This window comes from Macrobrachium rosenbergii, chromosome 42 (genome assembly GCF_040412425.1).
Source record: "Macrobrachium rosenbergii isolate ZJJX-2024 chromosome 42, ASM4041242v1, whole genome shotgun sequence".
NCBI classification, from domain to species: domain Eukaryota; kingdom Metazoa; phylum Arthropoda; class Malacostraca; order Decapoda; family Palaemonidae; genus Macrobrachium; species Macrobrachium rosenbergii.
The window spans coordinates 25,762,290-25,787,120 of record NC_089782.1 but is presented as its reverse complement, the minus strand read 5'-3'; the positions used below and the strand labels follow the sequence as shown (position 1 = coordinate 25,787,120).

The 24,831-nt window shown below is 39.7% G+C and overlaps 1 protein-coding gene across 1 annotated transcript in view; it reads left to right on the top strand.

The window, feature by feature from the left end:
- Nucleotides 1–2,976: 2,976 nt before the first annotated feature.
- Nucleotides 2,977–24,831, top strand: part of LOC136828101 (ER degradation-enhancing alpha-mannosidase-like protein 3) — a 72,794-nt gene continuing 50,939 nt past the window's right edge. The window contains 1 exon segment of the mRNA XM_067085880.1: nucleotides 2,977–2,999. The gene's annotated coding sequence lies outside the window, so the exon portion shown is untranslated.

Genomic DNA, 24,831 nt, shown 5'->3' with positions numbered 1-24,831 from the left:
TGGGGTAGTGCTGTCAGTGCACCTCACGTGATGCACTGCAGGCTTTACTTAGGGGTCTTTGCAGCGTCCCTTCGGCCCCTAGCTGCAACATCTCATTCTTTTACCATACCTACGTTCATATTCTCTCTCTTCCATCTGACTTTCCACCCTCTCTAAAAATTATTTCCTAGTGCAACTGCGAGGTTTTCCTCCTGTTACACCTTTCAAACCTTACTGACTGTCAATTTCTCTTTCAGCGCTGAATGACCTCATAGGTCCCAGCGCTTGGCCTGTGGCCTAAACTTCATATTCCATTCCATTCCATTCATTTCACATCCAGATTATGCCGAACAATTTTTTCAAGATAACTTTACCACACCGATTGAAATGAAAGTGCAAACATGATAGGTTTGACGCCCACTGAAATATTATTAATCTGATGACATGATAAGGACTTCCTCCATAGATTCAATTAGGGAGCAGTTACTGTTTTACATGTGGTGGGGCAAATACATTTCCATGGTCCTCTTGGTGCTGCAATGTTCATTTTGTTCCAGTTACCCATAATATAGATTGCAAGGTGACTTCGAGTTTGTGTGTGCTATCCTTGATATTTACAGAAATAAAGAACAACTAACTTTCTAACACTCTTAAGTTTCATTTTCTTTGTTAGTAAATTTAATGACTTTGCCCATATTAAATGTGACTCCGTTGTGTTAGTAAACAAGCTTCTGACCTCTTTGATTACCAAAGTACACTGCTGTTTGCTTTTAGATAATGTATTTCTCTTATATGTTTTATTGGAGAATTGCATTATTTGTCAAGTAGCCTCATTCAATTACTTTGCATAATCTACTTGATCACTTATTTGATGCCAGTTGAAAGAAGCCTAATATTTTGAGTAAACTGTATTTCCAATCAACAAGTGTTTCCCGCAGAGGAGTAGTGCCGTCAATGCACCTCGCGCGGTGCACTGTAGGCATTACTTGAGGTTCTTTGCAGCGTCCCTTCGCTCCCTAGCTGCAACTTCTTCCATTCCTTTTACTGTACTTCCGTTCATATTATCTTTCCTCCATCTTACTTTCCAACCTCTCTTAACCATTGTTTCATAATGCAATTGCGACGTTTTCTTTGTTACACCTTTAAATTCTTTTTTACCCACAATTTCCCTTTCAGTGCCGAATGACTTCATAGGTCCCAGCGCTTGTCCTTTTTTCTTAAATTTATATTCCTACTCCCTTTCAATCATGAGTTGCAATCCCAATTCAGATCTTTATTTCAGAATTATCATATCGTATTGGCGTGCTTTTTTCCAACGTCAGTTTATTCTGTTTGCTTTATATAGTTGTGTTGTCACGTGATAAATAAATCTCCTTGAAAACAGCTTGATTTTGTCTCACATTAATTCCGTTGACACACTGTATTTCAGTCATTACGGTCGGAATTGTGATAGGCATTTCAATGCAGAGTTAATGTATTTGGCGTCTATTACGCCAGGCTTTGTAACAGAATCATATATCTATGAACTGGCTTAGAAATATGTAAAGGTTAACAATAATGCGTTGAAAGTGTTTTACATTATTAGTTGAAAGTATCACCTGAATTTTACTCACGTGTCGTAGTTTGTACACATGTCTACTTATGGTGCAAATTTTAGCGTTTTGTTGTATCCGATTGACACATTTTGTAGTTTAGAGTATTAAGATACCGCAGATTTACGCATAATACCATTATGTCCACTTCGAACATTGCTGCTCATGGTGGCGTAATAGATGGTGTAAATTTCAGGAGACTGCGTCATGAGTAAATTTACCCCCCAACAGCTACTACGCACCATGCAACTTTGTGCTTCTTGCGCTATCTGGTCTGACTGACACATCTAGCAGCTTCTAAATGTTGTACTCATATCTTTTATATCTCAGGGTATGTAGCGTGCCACTTAGTCACGTAATAAAGTATTCTTTATTTCCTGAGCGGTGAGATGGGGTCTGTATTGATTTGAGGCGCTCGAATATTTTCTTCCGGAATTATTTGTTACCTATTTGCGGGAAGGATTATCATACAGGATCTCGAGAAATGCCTCATTGAAACTAATGATTGATCAGATCAACTTCAAGAAATTGAATGTCCTGAGAAGATCGTTGCTCTGACTTATCTCCTTATTCGTGACATTCGTAGCGAGGACGAAAGGAGTGTTTGTCACTTTTTCAAATTGCTCACTGTACACATTTCATGATGGAGAAGTTGTGAATGCCTTAGGATTAATAGGCTTATAGTGAGCCCTAGCGTATTGTCTCAGTCCCCTTCATACAGTCCTGGCTTATGGTATCTTTGCTGTGAAGCCTTTCATTTTCAACTCGGCTTTTCTTTTTAACTGAATTCTGTTATTTATAGGTTTTCCTTAACTTCGACATGCCGTTGGAAGATTCGTTGGGAGTAATCAATTCTAATCGCCAGTTTCATGCTGTTGAAATGTTGTAGGCGTATAGACATTTGGTGTTGTTACATATCTAATTACATTCAAGAATAAATTACTCAGTGACTGCTAACTTGGAATAGCTTTCGGGGAAAGAAATTAGTCTTTTCAGTGAATCATTCGCAAATGATACCGTTTGACTCTTACCAGTAAATGCTACGTAAGCGGGATTATATAGTTGCATAACCGGGTTACTGTACATTAGCAAATTTGAGTTTCTGAATTGTTTTAGTGGGTGGAGAAGACTAACTAAAATCAGGTCCTTCCATCAAAGGGTACCAGTGATCCATACTTTCTCCACAGGTATGATGACATCCAAGATTAATGGCACATCTCTTGCACGAACCTGAGAAAATATGATGACAAAGATGGGGAACGTCATCTGGTCTGTGACTGATCTTTCAAAGCCTGAAATGAAGCGCGGATATGATAAAATGCTGACAAAAGGAAACAGCGAAGTTCAAGAAATTATTGTATAAAGGAAAGTCATCGCAAGCCTCAAGTGATCTGGTTGTCTTGTCCAGGGCACTACTGAACGATGGAGGTGAGTTAAAAATCCTGAAAATCAGTGTTGTAATGAAGTACACGACTTCCGAGGCCGAGGGCGAGTTCGGGTCCACACCATCCGAGTTCCAGACCTAGGGCAGGGCCGACGTCAGGTTCAGTGTCTGATTGTGCCCGAGTCAACACAGTGTAGCTACAGTCTGGGTTTGAGATTTCTACCTCTATAAATCAAGTAGTCAACAAATCAGTGAACCAAAGGGGATGTAATGTGGGGGAACTTAACCTGAATAGTCAAATAGATGCATTTAATCATGACAGGAAACAATTTCTAACTTTGTACATTCTTCAGCGTTCACCCTTATAACCAGAAATTTACTAGAAACGCAAAACGGTGTGTATTACCGGTTGAGGTATTTAAGATCTATCGGAATGGCTGCTTACCAGAATTTCGTGAATTTAGCTTGGAGATTGCTCGGCCATGATGTGTCCATGTAGCCTTGCTACACACTTGGATATTTTCACTGTGGCCAGGAAGCTATACAGTCTAACTTAAACATGTTGAAGTAACCTCCTGAAACTGAAAATGGTCTATAAAGATGTTACAGTTCCTGAAAAGGGCTTTGAAAACAACACGCTATTTTAAAGTGGGAAATAGCAAGTATGATTTATGTTTTGAACGATTAAAGTTTGCCTGACCTGTTACTGATAGCAAGAGTGTAGCTGAACGCAACCTGAAGAGATCGGTTCGAATCCTGTGGTAGCTGGTAAAATGAGAGATTTATTTATTTATTTATTTATTTATTTATATATATTTATTTGTTTGTTTGTTTGTTTCGGTCTTGCTGCCAGGCTCTTACCTACCACGATATAAACTACCAAGGAGAGGGACAAGAAGACAGTGAAAGATTAAAGTAAGGCACTTTGTATATGAAAAATAAATTTGTATGAATTAGTCATTACGGGTATAGTCGGTGCCCCGTTCTCGTCTCCAGGAAAAGATAATGAAGCGTTAATATGCTTGGTTCATGCAATTATTTTGGCCCTAATTTATTTGCTCAGTAACTTTTTTCGGCACTGTTTTTTTCGTTATATGTTAATTAGTAGCTGTTTGTGAGTGAGAGAAGTATTTGCTGATTGATTTTTCATCATGAGCCAGAGTCAAAACAATAAGGTTTCTTATTTACACCGTGCATAACTAACATACTCAAAATTGATATGATAAAGGTACTACGTGTTTTTACCTTAATGTAGTGACAACTCGTGACAATCGAAAACATTTGCCCTGACAGATGCATTCAGTTATCATTCCTTAACATTTAGCATACCGAATATACTTACATATATGTTTATATCGAGACCAGAGCGAACCCTAGATCGAGTCCGAGTCGCAGAGTTTGGAGGCCGAGGCCGGTCTCGAGACGTTGGGCTATATATATACTGAACAGAAACTGGTGAATTTTCATGACGTCCCTCATCCCTAGTGTCAAGCAGTTTATGAATCGAAGACCTAGGTGTCAAGCAGTTTTTATGACTCAGGAATTGGGACCCAGTTTATTAGAAGACCTAGGTAATTGGGAACTTTCAAGCAGTTTATGACTCGAAGACCTAGGTAATTGGGAACTTTCAAGCAGTTTATGACTCGAAGACCTAGGTAATTGGGAACTTTCAAGCAGTTTATGACTCGAAGACCTAGGTAATTGGGAACTCGGGAAGCCACTGAAGAACATCGCCGTGCTGTCAAAGCAGTTTATGACTCGAAGCTAGGTAATCGGGAATACATTAAACTGTAGTCTAGGTAAACGAAGCCAGAACATCGTTGTGCTGTCAAAGCGGCTCGTGAATACATTAAACTGTAGTCTTGTAAACGAAGCCAGTAAATTCCTTGAAGATGCTTAAAACAGAGAGTCAAGCGCACTTAAAGTTTACGCTTGCAAATCTCATTTGGTTCCGTTCTGTAGGCCTTGCGGCGCCACTTGGTGCGGAATTATTTAGCAAAGAGTATTAATAGTGAGGGGTACCGAGATCGACCGCATTTCACCTTGAAATTAAGGGTAAAATGTCACGGGCGATAGATTCTTCATGAAACGTTAAATGAGTGGGAAGATTCCAAAGGCCATTATTGCCGAATGAGACGAGCCAGATAGAATACCCATATATATAAAGGCTCGGTTGAAGAGAATTATATAACATTAACAGTACACGTGCAAATTATTTGTAAATATTGCAATAAAAAAACTTGCGGAAATACTTAGTAGTTGACGTGTTAATGAGAAAAATCATGGAACGGTTTGCATTCTGTACTTCTGAATCGATGAACCCAAGATCTGTGGTATATATATTGACATTAGTTTCACTTTAATTTACATAAAACAGGCAGATCTGGATTCCATGTCTCAGTTGACATCTTGCACACGAAAATATTCATAAACAGCGTGTAAGTATGCCGAATGTGCATAAAGGTTACCAAAACTGACATAAAAACCACAAACCAATATTAGCTGCCGAATGTCTGTCCACGTAGCGACATCACAGTCGTCACGATCACGGCTGCCCATGGAATATTCATCGAGGGTGGAACTGTCGTGCTGAAATATGCAAAACGTTATACTTGGATCGTCGAAGCCCAAGTGGTCGACCTTGAGCCGTGCAAGTGTCGAGCGTGTTCGCGTATTGGTAACGTGCACAAGGCGAAGCAAATAATGAGGATGGTAGGTTCGGTTTAAGGTCAAGTACATCCCCGTAGCTTACAGATATGTCCTTGTCAGGCGCTATTGTTTGCTTTGATAATAAGATGAGGTATCATATACATATGTATAGTTTGATTGTGAAAATATGTCTCATGACTGGCTTCCTATTACGACTCAAAAACTTCTGCTGTCGACTTTGGTAAATGTTTCGGACATACTTGGGAAAACTAATTCTTTTGTTTCCACTACCTGTGATTTTGTGAAAGAGTTGCACTTAAATAATCTTGCTCGTGCAATCTTCATTCAATAATATTATTGCAACGTTCAGATTAGTTAACCACTCTTAATCCGGGCTGTATCTCGTAACTGTTCGATTGCTTATTTTCTCCTCCAAATCTTCGATAATTGGAGAAATTTCTTATAAATTGCAGAGAATAATATACAAAAGAGAAATCAACCATGGGGTCGGAATGGTCATTAAATAAGCTAGACGTGTTTTGAATTCAATTCGACCTTGGTAACATTTAGACGGGAGTGGAGTTATAGTGGAAATACGTATACCTTATATTTTCACTCAGGCGTAACATCTGCTCTTTGTCATTTTTTATTACAGACTTAGAGCTCATACTAACAAATCTTTCTTTTTTTTTTATGATACGAAGAGTTTAGAAAGTATTACTAAACGCCGCACTGATCCTTTGATAAGGTAAACACGCTCTCTGATGTCGTGTGTGAATTAAATGTCCCTCATTTCTTTTGATCCACTAGGAATTCATCTCTCTGACTGTCTTTCTGTCTTAGGACAGCATCTCTCTCTCTCTCTCTCTCTCTCTCTCTCTCTCTCTCTCTCTCTCTCTCAAAAACACGCGCGGACTTACTCACTTTGTCTTCTGCTTCTTTTCAGCCTGCATTGGTCTGGTCCCTAGATTGTTATAATGGCAGCTGTCCTTGATGACTTGAGAAATCTACCAGGGAAGGTAGTGCAGCTTTCTTTTCTCCTCGCTCTGAACACCTGCATCTAAGTTTCACTTGTGGCATATGTCGTTGTTCAGCTTATTCCTAATATAATGACTACTCCCACCTAATCATTGCCAATTCTTCTTGAGCTAAAACTAAACATCTGTCATACTCGTTGTTCTTTGTCGAAAATGTGGCAGTCTTAAAACACCGTTTCTGATATCAGTTTGGACTCCCAGTAATGAGTGATCTATTCGTTTATGTTTCAGTCACATATTAAACGTTTTCCAGTTGTAAAAATCTTTGAGAAATCTTATGCTCTTATTTTTTTGTTTTTGTTTTCCAAGGCCATCGACTTGGTCTGGCGCGAGGCTTGAGTGAACGCAGTTCTACCTATAGCATAAAATTCCACAGCGCCCACTGATTTAAAGTTTCTTAATGGGTAGCTCCATCTCTGTTTTAATTCATGGTGCTATATCTGGCTATTTCCATATTGCTCATGAAATACCACTGGGCTTTGTTCTCTCTATCCTCCCGTGTTCCTTCAGATGACCTATATACCTCTTGTTGCAGTCACTCAGATGCAAATAATGCTTCTTTTTCACACCTCGTCTTTTCGTTCTGGAATTTTCTTTGGAGATAAATGTCAGATTCACTTATTCTATTGTGAAGACACGAATGAAAGATAACACCATTATCTGAGACATGAGTAGAGAGGGCTGCATGTAGTGCAGGGCTTCTAGATTAAAATTCCTTTCAGTCACTCCTCCCTGTAAACTTTCAGGTTTCTGTGCTATTTGTCAGATTAGGAAAATAGAGCCCCCTGTCATATGTCATTATTTCAGTTATATGAATATGAGCTTTTCAGTCAAGAAACATGCCAAGTGCCATTTTTAAAATATAATAAATTAGATTAAAAAATACTTAGACCCAGGATGGCGCTTGGCATGTTTCTCGACTGATAGCCTCATATATAGTAACTGTGTTAGCAGGTTCATGACATTTTCCTTAAAATAAAAAGTTTGTTGTAAGGTGCCAACTTTGATTTTTGTATGTCGTTTGTATTTCTGGGCATTCCTGTTCTGCGCAGCATTTTTACCTTGGTGTCGAACTAATTAATACATGTTTTGATAATGTTTCCCATACATTCCTGGAAGGCTGTGCTTTCTCTATTTTCCTTAGAATGGTTTAATGAAAGGACTTCCTCTCGTCCAGAACTGGATTTTCGTTTCCATCCATGACTCAGTCATAAGTTCCCATTCCCTCACATGTCCACGTTACAGTCATTACTTATAGGCTGTTCTTTTCAGTGTTGTCAGAATGTGCGTATTGCGATGAGTCTTCCTTAATATCTTTCTCACATTAAAGCAAGTATTGTGCAAAGACTACGGACTTAAATGTCCAGTTTTCCCTATTACTTCTGGGCCGTTACGATGGAACTTAACCCCTTCTGTTTTCGCAGTACCTTATGGCCTCTGTCGGTTTGAGGTGATCCCGTCGTCACCTGTAAAATGTCCCTCATCTATGCATGATATATTTTCTATTATGAAATCACAAAAGTAAGAGAAAAACACATTTATTTTGTTCTTTCATAATTGTACCAGAAAGTAAAGGTAGGCTAATTTGCCTCTCTCTCTCTCTCTCTGTGAGTCTATAAATATGTAAATTGCTTCGGATGAACTGGCAAAATGCCAGTTCATCGTGTTTTCAGGTGTATAATTAATTTTGGAAATCATTGATAAAGCATTCAGTTACTGAAAAATTATACCCCATAATTATTATGTACACATTCGGAAGACCCCACAAGGGAAACAGGTGTACTCACATGTTTGTTCACAAAGTTTGAACAGTTGTGTTGCGTCTGGGCACAGATGTCCCAGGTTGGGAAACTACTGTTTGAGGTGTTGACGAACATCTAGAAACAAAAACTGTATTCTATTTATTTTTCATCCTATAGAAAAGCCTTTCTTTTTTGTTATTTCATTTCTTTTCCGCGCAGTTACACTTACCATAAATCGATGGATATTAAAGATTAAAATCTGAACATTTGATGTAACGGTTGTCACCGTAACTTTATTTTGATCGGCAGACTGCATAGAGAATATTGGCCTGCAGCACGTAAGGGTCGTTCTCTGACTGGATTAATAAGAATAAAATATCATATATGTATGTATATATATATATATATATATATATATATATGAATGTCTTTTACTGTACTACTACAGTATAATATGAAGATAAGAAGGCCCATAAAACACTATTTGAACGTTGCAACCATATATTTCAGGCACTTCCTTCTGTGCCCTGTTCACTGGAAAAATATGGACAGATGAAATGTTACAAGGGTATATATACAAAGCATATATAGGTGTGGAATTAAGTCTCCAATGGTATGCAGGTGACCGTTTCCCAGAAGGAGGAGAGTAAACTGTTCCTAGTCGTTTCGGCCGTGCTCCGCTTGGCGTCGATTCTGTGGTCGTGTGCCTGGAACACTCTTCACGAGCGGTCTGAGGATTAAAGCGTCGATGTCGTCCGATTTCAATGTCACTCCTGAAGTTCATATTGTTGGTTTGATTGATAGCAGATTCAACATCTTTCTTTTGTACGGACAGCTACTTTTGAAAACCAGCTCCGCCCCACTCCAGTTTATGATATGTCCTGTATTTCTGATATGTAGGAAAATCCCCGAACTCTCCGAAGCAGATCTTTTGTGCTCTGTTATTCTTTGCGAGAGCAATCTACCTGTCTCCCCCACGTAAATGTCATTACAATTGCTACACGTATCTTGTAAACTCCGGCTTCTTCCCTTTGTTATTTAAGTATACGTTAATGAGCGAACTCAAATGGAAAATGAAGGTTGTTGAACTGAGTTGTTCGGTGGCTTTTGGATGTTTTTCGTCGTACGGGGACTTTATTTTGTTGTTGAAATCTATTTGTCTGTTGTGAGTGGGACCTCTATAGTATATTTTATTCGCTTTGTTAATAGCCCTCTCGATAATGTTTGGTGGACAGAGCAGTTGTGTTAGGTGTTGGCGGATCATGTTGAATTCCATTCAGGTACCCATTTGAACATATCCTAAGTCCTCCTGAGGAATAAGTTTGCACCCCTACCATGATCTTGAGTGGAACGTCGTGGTGTAAGAAATTAAGTAGGAAACAGCGAAGGTGGGTTTTCTATATACTGTAAATGCATATCTGTTCTGTTCTCTATGATCAGTACATCTAGGAACGGCAGTTTTCCGTCCTTTTCCCTGTGTGTAACTAACAACGTGTTCTCTTTCAATGGTACTTTTACAAACAAAAATTTGGCTACAGCATGTAAAAGTCCCCTATCACCTCTTTAGCAAATCCTATACATGGAATATTTCGAAACAGAAATTTGTCAGCTATCAAACCCTGTAATATGATCTGGCCAGATACGTAGATGATATCTTTACTTTCTGGGACAATAGCTAGAGACTTTGACAAATTTAGTAGGTACAAATTCATGGGTTCCGACCATAAAATTCTAAATGGAATGGGAAAAGGACGGAAAACTGCTTGCCCTAGACAAAATTGATCATAAGAGAACAGAAATAGATATGCATTTACAGTATATAGAAAACTCCACCTCTGCTGTTTCCTGCTTTAATTTCTTAAGCTACCAACACATCCTCTGTAAAGATCTTGGTAGGGGTGCAACTTATTGGAGAGAGGGCTATTAACAAAAGGAATAAAATATACTATAGAGTCCCACTCACAACAGACAAATAGATTTCAACAGCAAAATAAAGCTCCCGTACGACGAAACATCCAAAAAGCCACGAACAACTCAGGTCTAACAACCTTCATTTTCCATTTGAGTTCGCTCATTAACGTATACTTAAATAACAAGGAAGAAGCCGGAGTTTACAAGATACCGTGTAGCAATTGTAATGACATTTACGTGGGGAGACAGGTAGATTGTCTTCACCAAGAATAACAGAGCACAAAAGATCTGCTTCTGGAGAGTTCAGGGATTTTCCTGCACATCAAAAATACAGGACATATCAATGACTGGAGGGGCGGAGCTGGTTTCAAAAAGTAGCTGTCCGTACAAAGAAAGATGCTGGAATCTGCTATCATCAATAAAACCAACAATATGAACTTGTCAGGAGGAGATTGGAAATCGGACATCGACGCTTTAATCCTCAGACTGCTTCCATGAAGAAGTGTTCCAGGGCATGACCACACCAGAATCGACACAAACGGAGTGTGGGCCAAAAAACGACTAGAACAGTTTACTCTTCCTCCTTCTTGGAACAGTTTACTCTCCTCCTTCTAGGAACAGTTTACTCTCCTCCTTCTAGGAAACGGTCACCTGCATACCATCGGAGACTTAATGCCACACCTATATATGCTTTGTATATAGCCATTGTAACATTCATCTGTCCATATTTTTCCAGTGAACAGGGGCACAGAAGGAAGTGCCTGGAATATATATTGGTTAAATGTTCAAATAGTGTTTTATGGGCTTCTTTCTATTTTATATATATATATATATACTCTATATATATATATATATATATATATATATATATATATATATAAGGTACTTTAATTTAATATTTACTGAATATCGGTGCTTTTCCTTCCTCACGACCGTTATCAATCTGAGAAATAACCTTCCTGATAATTGCCTCGAGCACGCATACGATCATAACAGCTGACACTGAGCCAAAACCATCGATGGTCAATTGAGAAACAAACCAAAAAAAGGGACAAATTCTTGAAGATATCTTTGCTACCAGTATGAAATATTCAAGATCAAGAGTAATCTCAGATTTCTTTAGGCAGTCAACGGTAAAGTCTATTTATACAGCAGTATCGTTCTCTCTCTCTCTCTCTCTCTCTCTCTCTCTTATATACACAATCATATATATATATATATATATATGTATGTGTGTGTGTGTGTGTGTATATATTCTGTATATATATGCATGTGTGTTTTGTATGATGCATTGTTGACATATGAGATGGTAAGGAGAAACTGCAGAAACTAGTGAAAGGTTGTGCGCGTGTTTGCAAGAGCAGAAAACTGAGAGAGAATGCGAGCAAGATTAAGGGTATGAAGTTGAATAGAAACCTGGAAGATGGAGTATTGAATGTTAATGTGGATAGTGGATAGGATGATGGAATAGGCAATTCACTTAGTAGGGGAAGCAAAAAAGAAGCGGGTTTGTACAAGAAGCTAAGGAGGGAATGTATGGAGGGATTGTTGGACTAGCTCTCCCTAACTGAATCGAAGAGCTGATATAGAATGCTTGCGAGTTGAACTGTTTATATAGTAACAAGAATTCTTAAAGCGAAGAATTTGGAGGTACCCAGAAATATTAATGTAAATGTAAGTGAAAGTTTGGATCAGAGTATTTCAGACGATTTAGTTTTGTGGAAGTGCAGATGGCAATAAATGGGTGAAAAAGTATTTTATTAAAAAATGTTAGAAGGAAAGAGAGAGAAGATTTAGAACAGGTTGGACAGATGATGTAAAACAAAGGACCTTGTTATCCAGGAAGTGCGGAAGTGGATATTCAAGACTGGGGAAAGATGCAGCATTTGTTGGGGGTGTTTGATGTACTGCTGATGTGCCCTTCTGTTTGGGTGGTTGGTTGTTGGTCTAGACTCTAGATTAAGAGGGCTTTATGCCAGTATGGCTTCTTGTCTAAAGGCATCCCATAAGTTTGATCGAGTGTGAAAGGGGAGTAAGAGTGCTGATGTGGACCTCTGAACTCTGCAAACTAACTGAGACACACGATTTTTTTAATAAGATAGTTTTTATTACGACTTGCAAATAAGCAAGATGATTCTGATATACAACACAGTTTCTGATTCCCAGGTAGGCCGAGTCAGTGAGCTATGTAACTCTCTCTCTCTCTCTCTCTCTCTCTCTCTCTCTCTCTCTGAGCTGATTATTATTATTGCTGTAATTTATTTCTGCTCTAACATTACGCTTTGATAGCTGCTTTCTTCAGCTCATAGTCTGTATACTTTTTACAGTAAAGGTGTGAAGACATTGTATGATTAGAATGGTAGGCCTACCATTTGCTTGCATTATTTAATCGGTTTTAAGGCCGCAAATAATTGGTGGAAAACTCAATGGAATGGTGATTTTAAGAAACTGCCATCAACAAAGTAGCAACATTGTTTTAAAAATCCCCATATACCTCATTTTCTTTGGGCCAGACAAGTTACGAATTAAGTAACAAAATAAATTGAATATTTACTTAAACTGGCCAAAACAATAACATTCCTATTGTGCATCTAAGTAAAAAATCACATTGATTAGTCTCGTCGTAATGTGATAACAAGATCCAGCAATATTGCCTCAAGGAGCATCTCAACATCAGATTTAATATGCAGTCAGCAAATGAAAGAGACGCTTACGATTATCATTAATTCTTGTCTGTGTCCTTAACCTCTCCCCTGGTTAATCCAGTAACCGCGTTAATCCAGAACAGCTGTTCCTCATCAGAAGATCAGTCAACCTCAAATGTAATGAGCTTCGCATACTGTAAAATGACTTCACATTCTCTTAATCTCAGTCGTTGTGGTTTTTTTCTTCTTTTTGTAAAACTGAATTTACATCGTGATCCCTTTTTTTCTGCTCTGTGTAGTTGAGAATGCCTTAGGATAAGGACGAAAGATTTTGCGTTCCTTTGTTTCACTTCATACTGTATATATGTATATATATATATATATATATATATATATATATATATATATGTATATGTATATATGCATACATGCATATTATACACATATATATATATATATATATATATATATATATATATATGAATATCTTTTCCTGTAATACTACAGTGTAATATGAATATAGAAGGCCGCAAACACTATTTAAACGTTGAAACCATATATTTCGGGCACTAGCTTCTGTGCCCCTGTTCACTGGTAGAATATGGACAGGTGAAAGTTACAATGGTATATATACAAAAACATAAAGGTGTGGCCCCAGGCCTCCGATGTTATGGAGTCTAATGAGGCCAAAAACCACTAGGGAATTTGGTCTTTCTCCTAAGGAAACGCCACCTCCATAACATCGGGGGCCTAGGCCACACCTTTATGTTTTCATATATATCCCATTGTAACTTTCCCACCTGTCCATATTCTGCAGTGAACAGGGCACAGAAAGCTAGTGCCCGAAATATATGGTTTCAACGTTTAAATAGTGTTTTATGGGCCTTCTTACATTCATATATATATATATATATATATATATATATATATATATATATATATATATATATATATTTATATGTATATATATATATATATGATCTGCTAAGTAAAGGACTAGTGTCGAAAGGCCTGCAGCACTCCGGTGTTTCCGTTTCCTTCGTGGATTTATCTTTGTATCTGCTAAAGTAAAGGACTAGTGTCGAAAGGCCTCCGCAGCACTCCAGCGTTTCCGTTTCCTTCGTGGATTTTATCTTTATTTATATATATATTCATCACGTTCCATATTTTCGTGATTCAGTTATACACACACACACACACACATATATATATATATATATATATATATATATATATATATATATATATATATATATATATATATATATATATATATATATATACAATATATATATATATATATATATATATATATATATATATATATATATATACAGTATATATATATATATATATATATATATATATATATAGAGAGAGAGAGAGAGAGAATGTATTTGACCATAGCAGAAGCCAGTAATTCACAGGTTCGTCCTTGAAGTTCATCTACTAGCAGTGGAAATAAAATAGGCTACCAATTTTTCTGTTTCCCACTTTCCTAAAGAATAAACCATTGTCAAAATGCATCCTGTGAATACCTTAAAAACGTTTCACACGCTGAAATTTCCTTCACAGTTTCAAAGATTTATTTTCGACAGACACGTTTGAGGAAAATGAGAGGCGTAATGAGTGAGGGATCTATGAGAATTCCAAGCGTTTACGAAATCTACAGCATAACAGCAGCCATCTTGAATCAGCTGATAGTTGTAGTGACGTATACATCGCGATGCCCTAAAAACATTACATTAACCCCCTGTGTACAATGTCATTATTAATTGGAAGAACATAAAATCGATTATGAATATGTTTTCTTCATTTTATAGTAGTGTTTGTTTCATAGTGAGTGCAATATGGCTAGTTATAGGCGTTTCAAGTACTGGGACTCAATCAATGTCAGAAGAAGAAAGGATAAATTTAAAGTAAGTTTTTCATATTTTGATCATAATCTTGTTCATTTGGTTGTGAATCCAAGTTATGTTTTTATTCGGTAAGTAAGTACCTTATACAGCTAATCAGTTATAATAATATTAAGCGTTTAGACGCAGCTATTTAACCAAAACTACCTGTCAAGTGCACAGCGAGTGACAGCATCCTATTATTTTATTCCACAACCTGTCAAAGAGGCAGCAGCCTCGCGTTATATTATAGTTTTAGCTTATCTCTAACGTATTTTAGGCTTATCCATTTGTAAAAGAGTCTAGGCTAAGTACTAGACTGACAAGATTTGAAAAAAATTTGGCATATATAGGTCTGGGCTTTGAACGCAAACTAGGTTATGTCAGGCCCGGGGAGCCTACGAGGCCAATGCCCAGCAGGATTGCCCAGTTCTGTTATCAAAGACCCGTCTTGAAAATCGTGACGAATTTTTGTTTTGTAGTTCATACCACCAAGCCTAATTGTGTTCGGGTAATTCTAAGTATTAGCTCCGCCCCTGTTTTTACCTTGGAAACTTTTTTTCTACACTTTTAGGGCTCCTGATATTGGCGGTGAGTTAGAAGGTAATCGCCGCCACGGAGCTACTACTTATTTCTACCTGTGTTTGTACCCTAACCGAAATAGGCTAGGTTTGGCGGGCCGGCCTTAGTGCATAAGAATGGGCCAGGTTAGCCTGTTGAGAGGATTTCACTAGCCTGCATAATAACTTCAAATTCTTGTGTTGTACTGTATACTCATTCTGACCTAACCTGTGAGCCATTCCTTAGTCAGAATATGATTATTCTACTGACAATAGCCTTGAATCTCAGGGTTTTCTGATCACACTTCTCCAGTTCCTAATGTGGATACCTTTGCTTTATATAATATTACAGGCCTTAGGTTATGCACACATCCTAGATTTTTGCTGCCATTACTAATGGAATTCATTTAATTATAAGGCAAGAAATTAAAAACTTGTACTTTCATACTATGCTGTAATTTCCCCCCGGCATGGAAATGCAGCATCGCCTTTGTTCAGATGGTGGTAATTATGGTATTTTTTCTCAATGAATTATAATTAAGTAAATAATGCTAACCAATCTGAGTATGATAACTTCCATCATTTTCTAATGCTTTTGTTGGTACTCTACTCTCTCTTCCCTATTTGCTCTTAAACATTGTGGGCATAAAACTTCTAAGTACCGTACTATGTGTATAGAAGCATACTTAAATGTGTAATGCACATTCCTTAGCATTGCTTGTGGTGCCACCCATTGCATTCAAGAGACAGTTCTGAGTTCACTCCTCACCTTTCTGACAGCATACATGTGACCTTTTTCTTGACAAATTTCTTTCACACCAAAAACCATGCAGTTGTTCATCAGGGTCCACTTTCATATTCATATGTTGAACATACAATATACTTATCAGGATTAACCTTCAAATCAAGAATAATCTTTATTTTGATCATTTATGATTTCCCAAGCAATAATTTTACTATTATTTCTGATAATCTCTATCAGTTTTATGTGTTTTGGGGTTGTTTGTTAATTTTAGATGTCTTAATAGATGCACAGTTGCTTTCCAAATGGCACTAGGCTTTGGCCACAGCTTTTTGTTATTGGTACAGGGAATATCCCAAGTGCCTGAGATCTTCATTGCAGTGGAATATGGCCATATGTACCAGTTACGTCACAGATATATCTATCTGTTGTTAGTAAAACGTCATTGAAAAGTAGATCCAGTACATTACTAGAAATATGAGACAGCTTTTTAGTCATTTGGTGAGAAGAGAAACAGAGTTTCAAAGCTGGCCTTTCATGCTGATATGTAAAACCAGGTGAAGCCAGGCTGTGCTTAACATGAATGCTCCCATAGGTAACAGAAGATGCCTTAGGATTAAGGAAATATTCCATACATTTTTTCTAATGGTAGTCAGATATGTAGTCCTAAGTATTGGGGTTGCAGCAATTTCCAAATTCATATAGCCTACTGTCTTGGTGGCTTAGGTCACCTGAACTTCAGAAAGTGGTGGTCCCAGGTTCAAGCCATGCTCATTGTTTGATAGATTGCACTGGCAACATGACCTTATCATTTCTGTGAGCTAAAGGTGGGGTGCCATAGCCTTGCTTGTTGATTTATCAACAGCCACTGCCGTGTTCTCCCATGTGTGTCTGTGTTCAGTTTTTGGACCTCGTTTGATAACATAGTGACTTCTCCCTTGCCTCTGCTGCTCATTAGCAATCTTTGAGCTTTCTGCAAATTAAAAGCATAAAACTAAGATATACAGAATTTGACTTTTACAGGATTTACTTGACAAAGAATATACTGCAAGAACAGTAAATTTTAGAAGATGAAAAAATAGCTGCACTGTTAAGCATTCTAAGATATTCTGTAAAGTACACTTTTCAGCATGGTGGAACAGGTACTGTTATACTATGCAAGTTAAAAGGAAACTTCCCAGGCAGCCACATTGACTGTGGGGTGGGAGGGGAGCCTAATGAATTTTAAATATGAAAGTAAAAAAGCTATGAACACAAAAAGATTTAATTACTGAGGCAGGTATTTTTTTTACTTATAATCACCAAGTAAATTGCTCTTTAATTGGCTGGTCTGATGCACTTTTTGAAAATAGAGGATAAGGTATTAAAAAATTTTCATTTCATGTCTCGGTCTGCATGCTAAGTAAAGTGTAATAGCATCCTTGCTAGTCACCAGCATCATTATTCAGAAATATTTTTGAAAATACAATCTTGAGGGACAGTCATGCAGTATTTTGAGTTGTCTCTTACAGGAGCCTTAGCATTTTGTAGATCCTATAGAACTGTTGTGGTTACTTCTTAACTCTTTCACTTGATTTGTATGGCAAACAGTTACATAATCATTCATAGTGATCTTTTGTACTGACATTAGCGTTTTTTTAGGTCTATTCTCTAGTATACTATAGAATACCTTGCACTTGGATAAAGAGATTTTTTCCATGCATCTATGGCTTATGATAAAGACTTACTTTCTCTCCACAGGGTATATTTCAGTCTTTTGCGGAAAAAAAATATGTATTATAGCCTGTTCATAAGAGCACATATCGCAGGTTAAGCAGTTTAACCTTTCATTACATATAAATCATCACTTTGTATTTGTTAGCTTCTGGTGACTACTTCATTGTTCCTCAGTTTGGAGTTGATTTATGGGGCAGCAGAATGGACATCACTCACATTGATGACACAGACCTGCTTCATAAAATAATACACACACCAGTAATGGTTGATAATACTGGTTGTGACAAGATGTTGAATTTTAGGTAGCTTGGTACTTTATTATGTGATGTGGAACATGGTCATTATAGAAGTGTAAAGGCTTTGGGTGATTTATGATGTGGTTGCACAGTTCAAGTCAACTTAAAGGTTTTGTTAGTATCTAAATGTACTGAACTTTTTGTATGTGTCTGTGTTTATTTTTTATATAAGTAACTTACCAAGCAACTACATAGCTTAGTTTCTAACTATCATGGCAGCTTAAAATTTTAAATTCTCAGTAACTCTCTATTGTCTTGGTGTAGGTAATTAGACCCCACCCACTTTCTGGGAAGAATAGGTACAACACAGTCAAAGAGCTCAATTCTTGTCTGCCAGTCAACGACCGATCATCAGTTGGTGGAGCAGCTCTTGTTGGAAATTTCGCCAGATGGTAGTGGCTTATGCCTTATTTGGTAAAGTATTCCTTTGGTATGGTAGCGCGCTACTCATCATTAGCTTAGCTTGTTCTCAATGTAGACAATTTAATTGACTGATTGTGACTTATGTCTGATTCTAGTTTGTCTATATTAGGTATTGCAGCAAAGGCTGTAATACCAGACTAACTGCAACATGACTCGCATATCAAGTGCTGCCATTGCAGAGGCCAGGATTTATTCTTTGATCTGGGCGTGAAGAATGTAAAGATTAGACCAGGCTGAAGCCCTAGGAGAGCTGTTAATCAGCTCAGTGGTCTGGTTAAACTAAGTTATACTTTGGGGAAGTGGTAAGTTTTGTACACCTGACAAACTTCAGAGAGACAGGTAGAGAGAGGCGGCTGCTAGAGCCGGTTGTGGGTTTAGCTGAGCCAGGTTTTTCCAAAGCCGATATTGCCAACATACCCTGTTCCGTCATGCCTGCACTGCTTTTTCCTCCGCATGACCAGCTGCTCCTCAAGGCCTGCTCCCATTCTTTCCGAACCCACGTCATCACCAGCCTCAGCTGTATAGACCAGTTTGGTCTGAGTGAACACCTTAGCCTACATTGGGTCTTCTGTTGAGGTCCGATAGACAAAATGATTGTAATTAGTGTTGGTGCAAGTGTAATGACAGTGAGGAGGCACTACTATCCACCAATGCTCCGAGACAAAGGTCCCTGTCAAACTCCCCTAAACATGGTAAGAGGCAAAATGAAGGTCCAAGGGAGGTCAGTTGGGTTTGCCCATGGGTAGTTGCCCCCTCAACCGAGCTTGTTGTTCATAAATCCCAGGACTTGGCAGACAGCCGTTGGAAAGGCGTCCATACAGATGTGTATGCTCTATCATCCAGGGACTTGGACTCCAGCATGGACAGAGGGTGTACTAGGCGCTTTTCAAACCTTTCTTCTCCAGGCTACGGAAAGGGCATGGTTCGCCTGGTTGAGTACGCCTCCACTTCCTCGTAGTTGCCTGTAAACAGAGAGTGCAGTCCACTTCCTTCCCACAGTTTTTGGGATAATCCCGATCGTGAATCTCATGAACCTTCAGTAACGGAGCACTAGTATTTGGCACCAAAGCGGTGTTCCTCTTTGAAGAAGCTGTTGTACAGTATCCAAACGCCCATTGATGTCCAAGCGCCCAGTGTCCAGGCGCCAGTGTCCACACGCAATACGCAGGTGTTCCCCTGTGTCCGTGCATCCACCTGTGGCGGTGTGTCCTGTCTGCTCGGTGCCAGTAGCCAAGCGTGTGGCGCCACTCCCGGCTGTTACAGATCCTTCATTGGAACCTATCCAACACCATTTGGATAGCACTTTAGGACTTCTACAGAAGCTGCCTTCATTGACACAGAATCCTCCAGACTTAGCTCCTTCCTCTACGTAGTGAGATGAAGAAGCCATTGAACAGGAGCAACCTACTTCTGCTTACGTGGCTCTCCTGGAATACAGTACTTCCTCTTCTGCTAACTTTTTTGTCTACAGCGGCCCCGACATCTCCGAGTTCAGCCTTTATGATGAGACAGCCTGCAGAATCTGCCAGGCTACCAAAGATGGTCCTTTCATCATCATCTAGGAGGGGTTTATCCAGTATTGATGGTTGGCTAGCAGAGAAGAGGAATCTTGGTAAGTCTGTTTTTAGCACTCCTCCCTCTTGCTTGTCTCAAAGAAGGTATATACCTATCTTAAGCCACTGAGGAAGCTCCTTCCTTGTGAGTTTCTGCCTTCTCCCAGGGGGACTTCTCCAGTGTCATTGACTAGGCACGGAGATCAGCTTTTAACTCTGCCAAGATTATGTTCACGTCTTCGGAACTTGATAATCTAGTCAGGGATGTGTTTAAGGTCTTCAATGTCTTCAGTTTCTTAGACTGGACTGTGGGGGCTAAGGAGATTGAGGGAAACAACACTTTTCAAGAGAACTTCTCATCAGACTGGCTAGGAGTTCTGTCATGTGCGAATAAGGCAATCAAGGATGGCTCCCAAGAGCTGGCTGCCTTATTTTCCATGGGAGTTCTCAAAAAGAGAGAACTGTGGTGCACGTTCACTACAAAAGGGGTCACTCCCTCCCAGAGGTCGGCTCTCCTATTTGCACCTTTGAATCGATTCGCATTATTCTCTCAAGCTACAGTAGAACACGTTGCATCTGACGTACAGAAGAAGTCGACTCAAGATCTGCTAGTGCAATCTACCAAGCATCCCAAGGAGTCAGGCTGTCGTACTTCAGTCTGGTTCAGTGCAAGAACAGTCTTCCCGTTGCAACAACAGCTCTTTCGAGGTGGCAGAGCTAAGTTTCAGCGCTTCCCGCGCATGAACCTCCGGTCAGTCTGACCAGTTCAGAAGTCGTCCTCTAAACCCACCTCTCACAAGTGAGGATCCTGTCCTCCGTGTCCCAGAGGGGAGCCAGGCTTTCTCCATTTTTAAGACAAATGGGGCTGGGAATGAACCTGGTTAATCAATGTCCTCAGGAGGGCTATTCCATCCCATTCAGGTGAAAACCTCCTTTAGTAATCCCACCCATCAGCTTAACAGCCTACTCGGTAGGTTCGGAGAGGTTTTTGAGCCTGTCAGAAGAGGTCTCGTCTGTACTCGGGAAGAGAGCTGTAGAGTTAGTTGAAGACATAAGCACAGAAGTTTTTACAACCGACTGTTTGTCGTCCCCAAGACAATGGGAGGTTGGAGACCTGTCCTGGACGTCAGCGCACTGAATTTCTTTGTTTAGACTACCAGGTTCAAGATGGAAATGAACCGAGGAAGTATCTAACTTTTGTGTTCCAGGGCAGAATCTTTCATTTTCTGGCTCTGTGCTTCAGCCTCTCGACAGCTCCGCAAGTATTCACCTGTGTTCTCGCCCCTCTGACAAAATGGCTCCTCTCATGGATATCAGTGTACAGTATGTCTGTATTTAGATGACTGGCTTGTGTTCCCCATCAAGAGCAAGATGCATGGAGGACCTTCAGAAGACACTTCTCCTTGCCCTAGAATTGGGCCTCTTAATCAACACACGGGAGTCGCAGTTAGCCCCGACACAATTATTTGGGGATGAGGGTCGATTCTCTTACGTTTTCGGGCTCTGCCGTCCCACAAAAGGATCCAGTCCTGCCTCCAGAAAGTAAGAAACTTCCTGTCTCTCCCATGCTGCTCGGCCAACGAATGGATGAGTCTGCTGGGCACCCTCTCATCCATCGAGAAGTTCGTGCCTTTAGGAAGACTACACACAAGAGTCCTGCAACTCTTTCTAAAGGCCAGTTGGCACCGGAAGACTCTTCCAGACTCTTTCATTTTCCCCATCACTCCCGAGATCAAGGATGATTTTCAGTGGTGGCTCATAGAAGAAAGATTTCTAATAGGGAAATCACTGCATCCTCTGAGCCTCAGCCTAACCTTATACCTGTACTGTACTCAGATGTATCGGATCTGGGTTGGGGGCTCTTACAGACAACATGGAAGTTTCGGGACATGGTCTCTAGACAAGAAAAACCACACACATCTCCAGAGCTGGTGGTTTATTTGGCCCTTCGCAAATGGACAGTAATATCAATAAGGTAACATCATTCGAACCAGCACAACTGCATTGGCTTCTATCAAGAACCAGGAAATCCTTCTCCCGAGAATTGTGGGATCTTCCTTGGGTCATCTCGTTTATCCAGGGCAAATTAAACATTCTTGCAGACGAGTTAAGTTGTTGTAGACAGGTTCAACCTACAGTATGGGCACTGAACCCACAGGTTTGCACAAACCTGTGGAAATGGTGGGGAAAGCCATCGATAGACCTGTTTGTAACGTCAAGGAACCTTCACCTCCCCTTAGACTGTTCCCCAGCCCAGGACCCTCTGGCATGGGCAACAGATGCCATGCTCCAGTATTGGTCGAACCTGGATGGTCGCCTTCCCATTGTTCAGCTTGATGAAAGAAGTCCTAACCAAGTTCATATCCCACAGCAACATGTCATTGACTCAGAACTGGCCCCCATTTTGGCATAAAGGTGGTTTCCAAGACCTTTCAGCCCACCTGATAGACTTTGAGACTTCTGCCTCAGAAAATGAAGCCTCAGCTAGCTCTTTCAAGGGGTGAGTCTGCAGAGCTGTGGACTGGCACTCACTAGACCGGAGTTCGATCTCCCGGCCAGCTGATGAAGAGTTAGAGGAATTTATTTCTGGATAGAAATTCATTCTCGCTATAATGGTTTGATTCACAATAAGCTGTGGTCCCGCTGCTGGTAACCAATTGGTTCTTAGCCACGTAAAATAAGTCTAATCCTTGGGCCAGCCCTAGGAGGCTGTTAATCCAGCTCAGTGGATCTGGTAAAACTAAGGTATACTTCTTTTTTTCTTCAAGCAGCCTCACTTCATCAGTTCCACCAAGGCCTCAGACTGTCAGGGAACTTGTCAGAGTGAAGGGCTTTTCAAGAGAAGCTGCAGAAACAGTCATTAAGTGCAGACGTCAGTCTTCCGCAAATGTATGCCAGGCGAAGTGGGCAGTCTTTTGCAGCTGGTGCCAAAGACATGGCGTCTCTTCTCCTAAAACCTCTGTAGCCCAAATTCCTGATATTTTTTATGTTCCTGAGGTTTTCTCAAGGCTTAGCTACCTCCACCATCAGAGGTTATAGAGCTGTGTTAAACTCTGTGTTTAGACATAGAGGTTTGGATTTGTCTACAAACCAAGATATAAGTGACCTAATTAAGTCTCTGGACACTTCGAAGCAAAAGAAGTCAGTCACCTGGAACCTGGATGTGGTTCTCAAATGGCTCTCGGCTCCTCTATTTGAGCCCCTTCTCTCATCATCTCTGAGAGACTTAACTAGGAAAACCCCCCTTTTTGGTTTCCTTGGCTAGGGCAAAGAGGTTAGTGAAATGCAGGCCGTTGATAAAACAGTTGCATTTTTGCAGGGAGATGTGGCCTGCTCATTCATTCTCGGATTCTTGGCAAAGAATGAGACCCTGTCCAATCCCTGGCCCCGTTCGTTCACTATCAAGAACTTAGTGGATATCTTGGGACCAGCAGACCAAGAGAGAGCTCTTCTTGCCCAGTAAGAGCATTGTCAAAGCACTATATTGAAAGGACCAAAAGGACCGGAGGCCCCTCTCATAACTTGTGGTGTTCAGTCAAGAACCCCTCACGTCCGTTGTCCAAGAATGCCTTGGCCTTCTTTTTTGAGGAGCGTAATATCCGAGTTGCACTAGGAAATTCAAGAGGATGTCTTTAATCTTTTCAGAGTTAAAGCTCATAAAATAAGAGAGTTGCCACTTCGTTGGGTTTTAAGTGGAACTTATTGCTCTCCACGATTCTTCAGTCAACATATTGGGAATGCAAATCATTGGTGGTCGCTTCTCATTATTTATGTGATGTGAAGACATTGCACAGGAATTACAGTACTTTAGGTCTGTTAGCCATGGCTGGCATGGTATTGGGGGACAAAAGGTAGGGGGTATTCCTTCTATTCCTCCATCTCCTTGCCTTGAGAAAGGTTGTTGAGTCTTTTGGGAAGCCTGTGGGTATCGTGTACCTGGAGTACCCACCAGTTGTTGTTTTTAATGGATGGGTGATGGTTTTGTTTTTAGTAATGTGTGGGTAACAGAATTTTCTGGTTGATTTCGTTGTACTGCGCCCAGGGCAAGGGCACTTGTTTTATTTTGTAATGCTTTGGCAGCCCTCGGCTGCAGAGCTCCCACTGATGTAGAGGCACCCCTCAGCTTTACTGCCGCTTCACTACAGGTTGAGATGAGCTCCAACCAGAGGCAGTATCTTCCTGTTGTAGCTCTCTCACCAGGTAAGGTTACAACAAGCATTCTACCAGTGCTAGCTACTTTTCTATTTCAAATTCATCTCCATTACTGAGTGTTTTTGGGTAATATATGCCCATGCATCCCACCTCCTGTCAATGTGTAGTTACTTGGTAAGTTACTTATATAAAAATGACATTTTTATAATAAAATAAAATCTTATATATACTTACCAAGTAAGATCTTGATCGGAGCCCTCCCTTCTTCCCTCTCATGGACATAGGGCACAAACGAATTGAGCTCATCAGCTTTGTTGTACCTATTCTTCCCCGAAAGCGGGTGGGGTCTAGTTACCTACACCAAAATAGTAGAGCATTACCGCGAATTTCAAATTTTAGGCTGCCGTGATTGTTAGAAACTAAGCTACGTAGTTACTTGGTAAATATATATAAAACTTTATTTTATTATAAAAATGTCATTTTCATCTTACAAAAATATATATTTGTGGGTGAAATATATATAATTGAAGTGGGGATTTTTTCTTTCATAGTATA